The sequence below is a fragment of the Artibeus jamaicensis genome, unplaced genomic scaffold (assembly GCF_021234435.1).
Source record: "Artibeus jamaicensis isolate MK-2021 breed Jamaican fruit bat unplaced genomic scaffold, CSHL_Jam_final contig_525, whole genome shotgun sequence".
NCBI lineage: Eukaryota > Metazoa > Chordata > Mammalia > Chiroptera > Phyllostomidae > Artibeus > Artibeus jamaicensis.
The window spans coordinates 3,208,172-3,222,426 of record NW_026521874.1 but is presented as its reverse complement, the minus strand read 5'-3'; positions in this window follow the sequence as shown (position 1 = coordinate 3,222,426).

The window sequence follows — 14,255 nt, the reverse complement described above, 5'->3', positions numbered from 1 at the left end:
GGGCTTTGGAATAAAATAAGTCGGATGTGAATTACGGCTTCATCCGGTATGAGCTGTGTGCCCCTGGGCAGGTTACAGAATTTCTCGAAGCCTGAGTCCCCCCGTTTGTAACACCTAGTAGCTGGAGATTCAAAGGGTCGTTCACTTGCCGTCTGACTGGTGTCTACAGACAACACCAATATTTTTCACAAAGCTTCTCCCACATTTGCAATTATTTCCTTAAGACACGGTCCCAAGAACAGAGTGACCAGATCAAAGGGAATGAAGAACACTATTTCTGGAGAGAAAAGAGGGAGAGAAACATCAATGTGAGAGAAAAATTGATCAGTTGCTTCTCATATGCCCCTGACGGGACCGAACCTGCAACCCAGGCATGAGCCCTGACCAGGAATCAAACCAGCGGCCTTTTCCTGCTCGGAGGGTTGACCCCCAACCCACTGAGTAACCCCGGCCAAGCCCTGACGAGCACTTAAGGCTCTATGTGCAAAAGGCCAAGCTGCATGCGTTTCAAGAGGCAGGTGTCCATTCCTACCACAGATGAATCTGCCTTCTTGCCTCCTCTAATGCCGGGCCATCTTACTTGCAGGAACTTCTTGCCAATTCAATAGGTGAAAATGGTATCTCACCACTGAAGCTTGTGTTTCTTTGACATTCATGTGATCGAACCTCAAGAAAACTAATCACGAGGCTGACCGTGCGAGCAGAGCTGTAATTGTGCTCACGGGCGTGAGCGTGCAAGGTCTGGGAGGGTCACGGGGTGGCAGTAGAAGGCAACAAATGGGTCAGACACCGTGCGGAGGGGACTGCAGCAGGAGCTGCCCTCCCCAGTCTTCACCCGGGTGTCCTTGGTCAGAACACAGTTCTGACGTGGACAGGATTAGCTGCAGGTATGCCAGAGAAGTAATTTTTTATTGTTTTTTAAATTTGACCACCTTTTAAAGATGTTATTTATTTCATCTCTACAGAGAAGGAGAAGGGAGGGAGAAACACCAATGTGTGATTTCCTCTCCCAAACCCTTTACCAGGAACCTGGCCCATGCAACCCAGGCATGTGCCCTGACTGGGGATCGAACCAGCGACCCTTTGGTTTCCAGGCAGGCACTCAGTCCACTGAGGCGCACCAGCCAGGGCAAGAAGTAACATTTTTTTATGTGCCCCTGGCATGAACCCGCTCTGGCCGCCAATGCAGACAACAAGTGAGGATGAGCTAAAGACTGCACAACTGCTTTGCCCCTGAACCACCAATCAGGTGTGTCCTCGCCCATTGCCAGGGGGTATAACTTTTTTTTTATCAATAAGATTTTTTTTTATCTTATTGATTATGCCATTACAGTTCTATTTCCCCCCTTCATTCCCCTCCACCCTGCACACCCTTCCCCCACATCCCCCCTTTAGTTCATGAACATGTCTCTCAAGTTCTTTAGATTCTATATTTCCCCTACTATTCTTGCCCTCCTGCCTATTTTCTACCTACCATCTATGCTACTTACTTTCTGTACCTTCTCCCCCCTTCTCCTTCTCCCACTCCCCTGTTGCTAACCCTCCTTGAGATCTTCATTTCTATGGTTCACTCCTGATCTAGCTGTCCTCTTAGTTTGCTTTTGTTTTAGGTGTGGTTCTTAATAACTGTGAGTTTACTGTCCTTTCACTGTTCATCTTTTTTATCTCCTTTTTCTTAGGTAAGTCCCTTTAGCATTTCATACAATAAGGGCTTGGTGAGGATGAACTCCTTGAATTTGGTCTTATCTGAGAAGCACTTTATCTGTCCTTCCATTCTAAATGAAAGTTTTGCTGGATAGAGCAATCTTGGTTGTTTTGTAGGTCTTTGGTTTTCATGACTTGGAATACCTCTTTCCAGCCCCTTCTTGCCTGTAAGGTCTCTTGAGAAATCTGCTGACAGTCTGATGGGAACTCCTTGGTAGGTGACTGTCCCCTTATCTCTTGCTGCTTCTAGGATTCTCTCCTTCATTTTAATCTTGGCTAATGTAATGATGATGTGCCTTGGTGTGTTTCTTCTTGGGTCCAACTTCTTTGGGACTGAGCTTCCTGGATTTCCTGGAAGTCTATTTCCTTTGCCAGAATGGGGAAGTTCTCTTTCATTATTTGTTCAAATAAGGTTTCCACTTATGGCTGTTCCTCTTCCCCTTCTGGTATCCCTATAAATCAGATGTTGCAGCGTTTAAAGATGTCCTGGAGGTTCCTAAGCCTCTCCTCATTTTTTTTTTTTTTGAATTCTTGTTTCTTCATCCTTTTCTGTTTGGTCGTTTTTTTTTCTTCCTTCTGGTCTACTCCTTTGATTTGAGTCCGAGTTTCCTTTCCATTACAATTGGTTTCCTGTGCATTTCCCTTCATTTCAGTTAGTTTAGCCTTCATATGTTCCTCTAATTTGTGACTAAAATCAACCAGTTCTGTGAGAATCCTGATCACCAGTGTTTTGAACTGTGCACCTGAAAGTTTGGCTATTTCTTCATCACTTAGATTTATTGGCTCTGGGGCTCTGAGTTGTTCTTGAGCCATGTTTTGATCTGTTCGTGCCTGTTACGTATGAGGGGCGGAGCCTTAGTTGTTCACCGGGGTGGGGCCACCCAGGTCGCTGTTTTGTGACACTGTATGCAGGGGTGGGGTCAGAGAGGGAGCAATGGCGGTCCTCTCTGCTTGCCCAAACCCCCTCATCGCTTGCCCGCACCTGTTCATCTGAGTGCAAATGTGTGAGCCTGCCGCCCTGCACCGGGGCCTGCGTGGTCTGTCTCAATGCACGTCTCTGCACTGGTTATCTGTGTGCAACTGCACAACCTCAGACAGCCAGCCGCACCGCACCTTCCGTAGCTACCCCGCACCTGGGATCCCCACCCTCAGCTGCTTGCGCACCTCCTGCCCGAGTCAGGGGATCGTTTTTGCCCCACCTGCTCCGCTGCTGGTTTCGCCCCTCTCACCGGTTTAGCTGAGCGGTTATTGTTTTCGGACTCTGTATTTTTTGATTTTCTGTGGTTTAGTTGCATTTATTGTTGTTAAAACTTTGTTGTTTTCAGATTTGGTTGTGTGAGGATGAAAAGTGTTCCCACCTACGCCTCCATCTTGGTGGAAGTCCTTGAAAAGTAAATATAATTGAATTTATTTTAAGGTTTACATTCACATATACCACTAGCCAGGTTTCTTGTTACATTTGTTACCTTTTTTATTAGCCTTACATCATTTTTTAAAATTACTCTCCACTCTTGTCTCCATACTGTTGCCTAAATAGATTCTTAAAACATAAGCCAAATATCTTCAACACCAGGCCTCACGCTTTTCACTGGCTCCCCCTCTCGCCTGCTGTGAAACCCGACTGGCCAAGTGAGACTCATCCGCCCCTTTGTTCAAACCAGACCCAGGGACACACTCTAGGAAGAGGAGTTATAAAAAGGCTCTCGGTGGACCTACAAAAAGGCTCGCCCTGTGGGTGGTCTCATCTTTAAAACGCACTGTGTTTGGAAGCTGGTCCCGCCACAACTCCATGCCACCTGCCCATTCAGAATGTCCTGCATGATGCGGCCCCACCTCTGCCTCCCACTGCCCCTTCCCCTGACCAGCCTGCCCCGCCCCATCCCTCCACAGGTGCTTGGTTGCCACCCACAGGGACTTGCTGTGACATTGACATTGACTTTGTTCTCAGTGCAACCCAGAGTTACCTTTGCAGACTTGTGTGTGTCAACTGTCTCACTCTACATCATTTTGCTGTCAGTTCCCAGGCCACCGGCCTCACCTAGCAGACTCTTAACAAGTAACCATGAGACGTGAATTTTGACTACCTGTGATCAGGGTGGAATTTTCTCCTTGAATGTTTCATGACCACATGAGCACATGACAGCACCTCCTTACACAGAGAAAAACGGGGAAGTCAGCAGCAGCTCGGTGAGAAAGGCCCTGTGTTTCATTTTCATGACTCACACGCATTCTTGCACCATCTCCCGTTTAGAATGATGCGGCTGGATTTCTAGTTGACAATTGGAGGAGAGAATTTTATTAGTAGGATGAGGTCCTTCCGCATCCTACAGATGGAAAAGCTGACGAGACCGGGGATATCCGGTTCTCCCGGGCCCAGGGATTCTCCGGGGCCCAGAGATTTGGAAACCATATTTATTGTAAACACCACATTGGCTCCCTCCCTTGGGTAGTTTTTGACACTGGTGTTTTGGGTTTTTTGTTTTTGTTTTTGTATTTTTTTTAAAGATTTTATTTATTAAGCCCTGGCTGATGTAGCTCAGTGGATTGAGTGTGGGACTGCGAACCAGACAATCACAGTTCAATTCCCAGTCAGGGCACATGCCTGGGTTGCAGGCTGGTTCCCTGCAGGTCAGTTCCCAGCAGGGAACACACGAAAGGCAACCATACATTGATTTAAAAAAAAAAAAAAAGATTTTATTTCTAGAGAGAGGGGAAGGGAGAGAGAAAGAACAGAGAAAGATCCATACATGGTTGCCTCTCACGCGCCCCCTACTGGGGACCTGGCCCACAACCCAGGCCTGTGCCCTGACTAGGAATCAAACCAGCGACCCTTTGGTTCGCAGCCCACACTCAAGCCACTGAGCTACACCAGCCAGGGCTTCATCAACTTTTTGTCAATGTGTATACACAGACTTAGTCTAAAGGCATCGGGATTCTACAGTCAAATATTTTTCTACTCCCTGCCTTGTCTCCCTGGGAGCAATTCTCTGCACGGACTGTGCCATGTCGAGTCCTTGTCCTCCCCCTTTGCCTAGTTAACCCCGAACTCATTCTCTATAACATCTGCTCAGTACCCACCTTCCTCGGATTCCTCAGTACAAACACACACATGCACACGAAGCATTAGGACAGTCGCTGCGTTCACAGGGATAAGGTGATGTGCCAGGAGGGACTGCATTGATCTCGACACCAACGTTGTCAACTCATTCTCTCCCAGTGTTCTAAAGGACAGAACTGGCGCCACTGGCCAAGTAGACCTGAGACCTTGTTAAACAAGACTTCACTTTCACTCCTCTGAGCTTATGCCCCGAGGGCTCAAAAAGTGAGAAGAGTACGTGACAAACTGCAGATACGCAAAACCACCCACAACCTCCTGTCCAGCAATGCTCCCAACAGCCCGGCAGCCGCACGGCAGCGCCCTCCCCCCGCCCCTTCGGAACCCAGTAAGAATTCAAAACCCCCGCATCTTGCTGCCGGAGTCTCTCTCTCCACACGGAAGCCCCTTTCCTCCCTGGGAAAGTGAATAAAACTCCATTCTCTGCATTTTCTTCTCCTTGTGAATTCTTTCACAGCCCAGGTCACCAGCCGACATTCTTTATATAGACTTGATTCTTTTTTTAAGTCTTAAGGGGATATATTACTCATAGCCCTTGCTATATATTTTAAGCCTCAAAAGGAGAAGTGGTCATTCACAACATTTCTTGCCCTCCCCTCACCGCGTGATGTCACGTGCCCTGTCGTTGTCAATGTTTTGGGTCACGTGGAGCCAGAATATCCAGGAAAACTTTGCCTCCTCAAATAGTTCAAAAGCATTTGCTGGTGCTTCTCTCTCTCTAAATGACACCTAGCCAGGACTTCCACCAAGATGGAGGCGTAGGTGGAAGCACTGTACCTTCTTGCACAACCAAGTTTAAAAACAACAAAGTTTTAGCAACAAAAACTCAGCCAAACCACAGAAAATTGAACTATATGGAAGTCTGACAACAACGAACCCTTCAGACAAACCAGTAAGAGGTGCAGAGCCAGCAGTAGAGCGGGGTCAAGCAGCACAGATCCACCGGCCCTACCTGAGTGCGCGACCCAGGTGCACCAGCAGCCATGGGTGGATCCCAGGTGTGGAGTAGCAGGCGGACCCACTGAGAGCACAAGGCGGTGGTCTCATTGAGGGCTGACCATGGTCACACATTCTCGCGCAGATAAACTGGTGAAGGAGCGAGCAGTGAGATGGTCCGTGCAGGCCCCAGCAGTGGGAAGCAGCAGAGGGGACCACCATTGTCCCTCTCTGACCTGCCTCCACATACAGCGTCACAAAACAGCAACATGGGTGCCCCACCCTGGTGAACAACTAAGGCTCCGCCCCTCATACGTAACAGGCACGAACAGATCAAAACATGGCTCAAGAACAACTCAGAGCCCCAGAGCCAATAAATCTAAGCGATGAAGAAATAGCCAAACTTTCAGATGCACAGTTCAAAACACTGGTGATCAGGATTCTCACAGAACTGGTTGATTTTAGTCACAAATTAGAGGAACATATGAAAGCTAAACTAACTGAAATGAAGGGAAATGCACAGGAAACCAATTGTAATGGAAAGGAAACTGGGACTCAAATCAAAGGAGTGGACCAGAAGGAGGAAAAAAAAAACGACCAAACAGAAAAGGATGAAGAAACAAGAATTCAAAAAAAATGAGGAGAGGCTTAGGAACCTTCCGGACATCTTTAAACGCTCCAACATCCAAATTATAAGGGTACCAGAAGGGGGAAAGGAACAGCCACCAGTGGAAAACTTATTTGAACAAATAATAAAGGAGAATTTCCCCATTCTGGCAAAGGAAATAGACTTCCAGGAAATCCAGGAAGCTCAGAGAGTCCCAAAGAACTTGGACCCAAGAAGAAACACACCAAGGCACATCATCATTACATTAGCCAAGATTAAAATGAAGGAGAGAATCCTAGAAGCAGCAAGAGATAAGGGGACAGTCACCTACAAAGGAGTTCCCATCAGACTGTCAGCAGATTTCTCAAAAGAGACCTTACAGGCAAGAAGGGGCTGGAAAGAGGTATTCCAAGTCATGAAATCCAAAGACCTATAACCAAGATTACTCTATCCAGCAAAGCTTTCATTTAAAATGGAAGGGCAGATAAAGTGCTTCTCAGATAAGACCAAATTCAAGGAGTTCATCCTCACCAAGCCCTTATTATATGAAATGTTTAAGGGACTTACCTAAGAAAAACATAAAAAAGATGAACAGTGAAAGGACAACAAACTCACAGTTATTAAGAACCACACCTAAAACAAAAGCAAACTAAGAGGACAGCTAGATCAGGAGTGAACCATAGAAATGAAGATCACATGGAGGTTTAGCAACAGGGGAGTGGGAGAAGGAGAAGGGGGGAGAAGGTACAGAAAATAAGTAGCATAGACGGTAGGTAGAAAATAGGGGGAGGGCAAGAATAGTAGGGGAAATATAGAATCTAAAGAACTTGAGACACGTGGTCATAAACTAAAGGGGGGCAATGGTGGGGGAGGGTGTTTACAGGGTGGAGGGGAACTAGGAGGGAAATAGAACAACTGTAATGGCATAATCAACAAAATAAATTTTAAAAAATAAAAATATAAATAAATAAATAAATAAATAAATAAATAAATAAATAAACAAATGACAGCCAACCACAGCACGCAACATCCTGAGTAATAGTTCTACTATTCCTACGTTTGCCATGGAAAAATAGGAATTCACCATACTAATGTATTAGCAGGTGGCCTTTTCTCAGGAAGTTACCTGCTTTTGGTTCAATCTACATTACTGGTGGATTTTTCTGTATTTTCATTTTTCCTTTTGGGCTTGGAAGGGAAAAGAGAGAGACACCGTCAGCAAGAGTGGAAAGGAAATGTGAGTGGCGAGTGTGGTGGGAGGAGTGAAGGCAGAGACTGACTCACGAGGGGCAGAAAGAACCAGGTGACAGCCAGTGGCCTCCTCAGGCCGTCACACCATTTTCTGTCACCTCCTTTGTTAGATTTCTGGAAAGGCTCTGGGAGGAAAATTCAGTGTCTCTCCCGTTTGCCCAGATATCTCTGCGTTCATTTTTAAGGGCTGCCAAAACATATGACCCCCGAGGGCCTTAACACACCAGAAATTTATTCTGTCATGGGTCTGGAGGCCGGAAGTTCGAAATCAAGGTGTTGGGACAAGGCAGGGCCAAGTCCCTCTGAAGGCTCCAGGGCAAAGGTCTCACTTGCTTTGTCCAGCCTCTGGCGGCTCCTTGGCTGTGGCAACACACAGCCCTCTTTCCGCGTGTCTCTGCGTGTCCTTCCCGGTCTCAGAGAGACACTTGTGACTGGATTCGGGGCCCACCCTGATCCTGTGCTACATCCGCAAAGACACTGTTTCTTTTCTTTCTTTTTCTTTAATATTTTATTTATTTATCTTTAGAGGGGAAGGGAAGGAGAGAGGGAGAGAAACATCAATGCATGGTTGCCTCTTGTGCATCCCCCGCAGGAAACTGGCCTGCAAGCCAGGCATGTGCCCTGACTGGGAATCAAACTGCGATCCTCTGGTTCTCAGGCCCACGCTCAATCCACTGAGCTACACCAGCCAGGGCACTGTTTCTGAATAAGGTTGCATTCTGAGGTTCCAGGTAGATGCAAATTTGGGGTGGGGGTTGGGTAACAACACTAGTCAACCCATTTCAAGCTGCTTGCTGAAATTCTTCTGCTTCTGCCTTTGAGAAAGTATACAGCTATTAAAAAAATTTTTTAAGTATATTTATTGATTTTGGAGAGAGACATCAACGTGAGAGAGAAACATGGACTGGTTGCCTCTCATATGCCCTGACCAGGAACCAAAACCCCAGCTTTTGTTCTAGGGGATGAATGGTGCTCCGACCAACCGAGCCACACTGGCCAGGGCTCCACTGAGCTACTGCTTAGAAACATTCAGCTCCTCAATTTTACTGAAGTAAACTAAGTACAGAAGAGTACGGAAATCAGTAGCTTTTCACAAAGTGAGCATGTCCACGGAACAAGCAACCAGGTCAAGAAGCAGAGCGTTCCCAGTATGGAGAGGAACGGTATGCTCTGTTTTTCCATGAAATACGAAAAAATAATTTACATTCTGGTAAAATACACCTAAAATGTACTGTTTTAACCATTGTTAAGTGTACGGTTTAGTGGCAGCGAGGACACTCACACCGCGGGGCAGACATCACCTCCACCAGTGTCCGGGACTCTCTCTTCTTGCAAATCTGAGACTCTGGCCCCACTGAACAGGAGCTCCCCGCCCCCATCCGCCGGCCCTTGGGAGCCGCCCTTCAGCTTTTCTGTCTCTGCGGACTGGACTGCTCTGGGTCCCTCACATAAATGGAATCAGGCAGTGTCTGTCCTTTTGCGACTGGCTGATTCCACTCCGCACAATGTCCTCAGGGCTCATCCCTGCTCCAGACTCTCTCCTTCCTCCTTCAGGCTGGAACAGTGGTTACACCCTTCTTTGGATTTTTTATGGCTGAGCCTTTTCTTATTTTCAACCCTGACTCTAAGTAATAAAAAAATAAAATAAAGCCCTGGCTGGTGTAGCTCAGTGGATTGAACACAGGCCTATGAAGCAAGGCGTTGCCGGTTTGATTCCTGGTCAGGACACGTGCCTGGGTTGCGGGCCAGTTCCCAGTAGGGGACACATGAGAGGCAACCACACATTGATGTTTCTCTCCCTCTCTCCTTCCCTTCCTCTCTCTCTAAAAATAAATAAATAAAAATATTTAAAATAAAATAAAATGTATGCTTCGTTAGTGTTTTCCTCCTTGATACTTGGAGAGTTCCGTTTTTCAGGTGTTTTAACCAGAATCTAGCCCTCCTGCTAGTTCCTGTGGTTTGGGCTTGTTAACCAATCTCCTGCGTATTTTAATTATCCCCTCAAGTCTACAGAAAAGCTAAGAAAGTAACAAGTGTCACGGTAAATAAGATGAACTGGAGGGACAATTCTTAAAGGAGAATTTTTATTCCTCGTTCTCTTTTCGCCCTGGGCCCACAGGCAGAGCCTCGGACACCAGCCATCGTTCGGACTGACCCCGTGTCCGTGCTCCCGGTGACCCCCTGGGAGTCAGCAGGCTCTGGTGTCCCCTTGCTCTGTGTTTTGGAAATACCTTGCATTCCAGGTGATTCGAGACTTCCGGAATAAACAACTCACCACTTTCTAGACGAGACCAGTGGAATACGCGAGTTCTCAGCTGAGTGGGGGAGGGAAGTAACTTCAGAGCTCTGTTAGACATTGTCAGAGGAATAAACCTTCATTCATTTTCATCACGGACAGTTTCCTGCAACCTTTCTGTCCAAACTTGCACCTTAATTAGCATAGAGAAAGGATCATCCGCTGGGAAACAGGTTTTGACTGCAGGCGCCTCAGTCTCTGATTTTCATAGTTTACACATGATACAACAACTTGGCCCAACTGCCAAGAAATACAGTGAGATCAAGATCAAGTCCAACAACACTTCAAGTATTAATCCCTAATATTAACCTTTAAATGTCCCCATAACACCCAGCCCGCTGCATGATCCTTCTCTGAAGCCTTCCTAGGTATGGAGGAGAGCAGGGACCTTCTCCGGCAGCCCCGGCAGGGCTTTCCAGAACCCCGGAGGAGGGAGGGTCAGGACGGGCGGTGCAGAGAGAGCCAGCCGGAGCTCTGCCTTCTCCCAGTCACAGCCCAGGGCTGCAGGTACACCGATGCGGCTCTGAAAAGGAACGTGCTCACCCGCACGGCCGAGAACCGACGGCTCAGGTGGAGAAAGCCCGGTTCTGCGGTTCTGCAGCATCTGGTTATAGCTCAGCACTCACCCTAAACTCTCAGACCCCAAGAGCAGCCACGCAGAACTCAGCGGTGTGGCCAGTGAGCCCATCTCGCCTGGGTTCTCAGAGGCGACAAGCCTGTAATTTCAGTGTTGGACCTAGAGGGAGTCCATCTTGGTTTTCTCAGTACTAAGGCTGGCTGGAGACTAGAGGGCGTGTGAGACCAGGGCTTGTCTTGGGGATCACACACACACACACACACACACACACACACCCACCATCCGTGCCAGCCCTGAGAAGGAACATCGTTAGCTGTGTTCCTACAAACCGAGGTGCCCTCGCCTCGCTTTTTCAGAGCCTCGAAGTCCGTACCAGTTAGGCTACTCCTGGCTGCAAGTAATAGAAAGCCCACCCAGAAACGGCTTAATGCAAAGCAGGCATTAACTATGTGGCTGGATCAGAAGGAGGGGGATCGGGTTCCCGGAGCTGGTCCCTCCCCGTCTCCTCCTGCCGCCCTGCCACCTGCCGTCTCCCCGCACTGCAGAAGGACGCGGCTGCTCCGCGTGTTACACATCCTGAGGCCAAGCCTTCCAAAGGTCCTTTATTTTCAAATTGAGGTGCAACTGACATGACATCAAACAAATGGTTTGTAAAGTGAACGGTTCAGTGGCATTTGATCCATTCACAACGTTGGCAACCATCCCTTCCGTCCAGTTACAAACATTTTTTATCACCTTTTGAGAGAGAGGGGGAAAGGGAGGGAGAAAGAGAAGGAGAGAAGCATTGACGTGAGAAATATCGATCAGTTGCCTCTCGCGTGCACCCCAGCTGGGGACTCATCCCACAACCTAGGCATGGGCCCTGACGAGGAATCGGGGCGACCTTTCATTTTTCGGGACGCCGCCCAGCCACACCCGTCAGGGCAGGAGGCTGACGGGGGATGGGCAGGGGGCGGGGAGAGGACACAGACCTCAATGCCAGTGTGTCGAACGGTGACCGTAGGAGTCGGGTGCTGGACAGGAAGACATGCGATTACTGATTCCAGGTACGTTTTCCTTTTCATAGATGCACGAGAACGTTATAGAGAATAAAACCCCGACCCTGAGACCACAAATATCAAACGGGGTTTTTCAGTGATAAGACAGAAGTTTGCCGTTGTTCCACTGTGGGTATTGTTTTCCTGTCTTCATGGCCCGTGAAATAATGACACACCTTCTAACACGTGACATTTTGCAGTTGACTTGAGGGAGCGTGTTCCAGAGGCTTGAGGGTTTCCAGATCTTTCTCACTTCTCTGGGGTTGTTTCTAGAACTTTCAATACCTCGGGTACTCCGAGCATCCACTTGCTTTTTAAAAAAGATTTATTATTATTATTTATTTATTTTCAAAGAGAGGGGAAGAGAAGGAGAAAAAGAGGGAGAGAAATATCAATGTGGGGTTGCCTCTCACATGGCCCCCACTGGGGACCCAGCCTGCAACCCAGGCAAGTGCCCTGACTGGGAATCAAACTGGCGACCCTTTGGTTCTCAAGCCAGCACTCAACCCACTGAGCCGCACCAGCCAGGGCTCACTTGCTTTTTTACAGCCCAAGTAACGCAGAGGCAGACGAAAGTGGAGGAGAACCTGACAAAGCTCAAAGCATGTGGGCCCTGAAAGAACACACACCCCGAATTCTGGATTCGAATGAGGCAAGGCTTCCCTCACCGGCCAACCAGATCCCTCCCTGGTCCGTTTTTAAAGGGGAATTATTTAGGTATTTACTACGAGGGTGACTGCCCCGAATGAGGTGAGCCACAGACCAGGCTTTCTCAGCCTCACCCAGCTCCTCTCTGCATTCCGGCACCTCTCCAGATGTGTTATTCCCCACTGTCCCCTCCGTGAGTTTTTTCTTGCTGTGATAAAATACACACAGTACAGAGGCCGTGGTTTGCCCCACTTCTGTCTGGACTGGTTTGCCTGGTCTGGGCATTTCCTGTAAATGGAACCCTACGGCAAACGGCCTTGGTGTCCAGCTCCGTCACTCAGCACCGTGGTTGGGCGGTTTATCCGTGCCGTCGCAGGAGTCTCGTGCTGCGGTCCTGTTTTGGCTAAACTCCACCCCGCTGTATGGACGGGCCACACTATCTGTTTGCCGGGTCATCTGCTGCTGGCCAGGAGGGCGGCCTTCGCCGCGAGGCCGTTGTGAGCAGTGCCATGGCAACACGTCTGCGCTCAGACTCTTGTCTGAACACCTGCTTCCATCCTTTCGGGTAGATTCACGAGCGTCATTGCTGCGTCCCATGGTAACTCAATGTTTCACTTCGGGACGAACCACCAACCTGCTTTTCATGGGCAGCTGCATTTTACCCTCCCACGGGCCGCCAGGGAGGGTTGCAGTGTCTCTGCATCCTCACCGACGCCCCCTTGAAAGGTCAACACGGTGCACGTGCCACGCATGTGTGCGCGTGCTGTGGGCGGTCCACGCGCAGCCCGTGTGCCTAAAGGAGACGCTGGCAGGGGCCTGCGCCTCGGGCCTGCAGGGCCTGTGGGAATTTATACACACATACACACACACACACACACACACACACACACTCACTCCAATAAACATCCTTGTCCTGAACGACTGTTCTCTTTATTTCTTTGGGACAGATTCCCAGCAGTGGGACGGACGGGTCAAAGGGTGTGTTTAGTTTGAATTTTAGCAGATGTGGCCAGATTGCTCTGTGACATGGCTGCAAACCGTCACACACATGAGCGCGCCCTTTCCTCCATATTCCTGCCGGCGGTCGCTGTGGCCGCTGGTGTTTGTTTGCGTCAGTCTCACGAACATAAAGTGAGGCCTCCTTGCTTTTTTTTTTAAAGATTTTATTTATTTACATTTAGAGAGAAGGGAAAGGAAGGGAAAAGATAGGGACAAAGATATCAGTGCAGGAGAGATATCGATCGATCGATCAGTTGCCTCTCGTGGGCCCACACCTGGGGACCCAGCCCGCAACCCGGGCACGTGCCCTAATCAGGAATCGAACCAGCGACCCCTAGGTTCACAGGCCGGTGCTCAATCCACTGAGCCACACCAGCCAGGGCTCATAGCTCCTTTCATCGGCATTTTTCTGACCATGTTGAATCCGAGGGTCCTTTCGTACATTTGCTGGCCATTGGGCTTCGCCTCCCTGCACACGGTCCATTTCTATCCAAGCCCATTTCTGCTCCGTGTGTTTATCTCGTTCCCGTCAGTCGGTGCAAGCTCTTTATATGGCGTCCCCTGGCCTTTGGCTTCATGCTCAGAAGCGACTAAGAGCATGGGCTGTGGGGCCAGAGGCCAAAGGTCGTGTCAGAACTCGCCCCCGCCTGGCGGTGTGACCTCCGCCAGTCAGTTCGACCTGGTTTTGTCTCCAGTTACTCATCTGCGAAGTGGCCGTCATCGTCACCCCCCCCCCCCCCCGCTGCCTTGCTTCGCTGCGTGGTTCCTGACTCGAACGCCTTCACACCTGTCCAATACCTGCAGCAGGACCTGGCTCACGGCGAGCGCACCGACAGCCGGCGGTGATTTTTATTTGTATTACAAATATTTTCCCAGCTCCCCCATCTGAGCTGGCTTTATTTATGGTATCCTTTGTTTCACACGAAACGTCTTAGTGTTTACCCAGTCTAATATATCCACATTTTGTTTCCTCGCTCCTGAGTTCCCAGGCTGGGTCACTCGGCCTCTCCCGATTTCCTTTGTCATGAATGACCTTCCCTGGGTCATTCATTCCGGCCCCGGAGGGCGCTGTCTTACAAACTCCG